The following is a 1481-nucleotide window of genomic DNA, read 5'->3' as shown; positions in this document are numbered from 1 at the left end:
TGATGTGTTTAAACATAAAACTATTAGCATAATAATAGTGTAGCTGAAATACATACATGTGTTTACACATATATAGAGAGAGATAAAATAGGAACAAACTAAGTTATGTGTTCAGCAACGTATATATATATATACGTAGATACAAACATGCACACACACACACACACACACACACGCACACATATATATATATATATATATATATATATATATATATATATATATATATATATATATGTATATATATATATGACATAATCGCGTTGACACACCGGTTCTCGTTAGATCACCGAAGTTAAGCAACGTTGAGCCTGGTTAGTATCAGATGGGTGACCATTTGGGAATTCTAGGTGCTGTATGTGCTCTCTGCTTATCTCGGCATTTGTTTCCAGTCGTCCCGTACTTCCCTTGCCACTGGTATTTAACAGTGTCATCTCAGGAGAGGTGTGGTCGAAGATTGCACACCTCCTGCCACAAAAATTTCAAGCGCAAGCAACCCTTTGTGGGCATCCATGGTCTGTCTAAGACTAAAGGAGCCTGCTTTATATATATACTATTATATAAAAGGAATTTTGTATGTGTGTGTGTTCTTTCCCTGTAGACTCAAAAACAGCTGGGCCGATTTTTATGAAATTTCAAATAAATCTACTTTATGTATCTGGCAGTATTCTTATGTAGGTTTTCTATCAGAATGTCCTCGATAAGTATTGATAATCGATAATCAAAATAATCAAATTAAAGAAGAAAAAAGCGATTTTGACCAAAGATAACACCTTACACAGCCTAACATTACAAGTCCATTTGAGAAGTTTTATTACCATATAAGCCAAAAGGCCTGACATATAAAATGAACAGAAGGTTCTTTGATATGACGGGGGGGGGCGCATTCGAAATGAATGTTTCTGTTTAGAACACAATTGAACCATGATACTTGACTTTCACATTTTAAACTTTAATTCAAGCCATCATATATAAAAAAATTATTTTATAAAATCAACAGTAGGTTCTCTATAGTGCAATGTAGACTACAATGTATTGTGGACCAAGTCCAGAAGGCATGTGAAGCATACTCCTGGTGAACCACAAGTAAAGCAGGCAGTCAATCGATTTGATTGAAAATGGCGATTTCGATGACAATAAAAATAGGGGGGTGTAGATCATTTGTTGACCATCATTCAATCCCGGACAACATCGGTCTCTCTGTTAGTGCATATATATATATATATATATATATATATATATATTAGTGATGGGACGATTCCAATATTTTTCCTGGTTCCGATACAATTACCGATTCCATACTAAATTCCCGATTCCAATATAATTACCGATTCTGATTCTTTATAAATCTCTAAATATTTAACTATAGAGTGGTTATTTTCCCTGATTTCCGTTCAAAAAAATAAACAAACACATTTTTAATAAGTAGATATTTTCCTAAATGTAAAATTACACTTATGGAGGATGATCTATAAATTTGA

At 33.3% G+C, this 1481-nt stretch overlaps 1 pseudogene; it reads left to right on the top strand.

The window, feature by feature from the left end:
* The first annotated feature begins 245 nt into the window (after positions 1–245).
* On the top strand, positions 246–362 carry LOC145285451 (5S ribosomal RNA; annotated as a pseudogene).
* Positions 363–1481: the final 1119 nt, after the last annotated feature.

This window comes from Euprymna scolopes, chromosome 9 (assembly GCF_053919585.1).
Source record: "Euprymna scolopes isolate OS-2025 chromosome 9, ASM5391958v1, whole genome shotgun sequence".
NCBI lineage: Eukaryota > Metazoa > Mollusca > Cephalopoda > Sepiida > Sepiolidae > Euprymna > Euprymna scolopes.
This window is presented reverse-complemented; position numbering and strand designations above follow the sequence as displayed.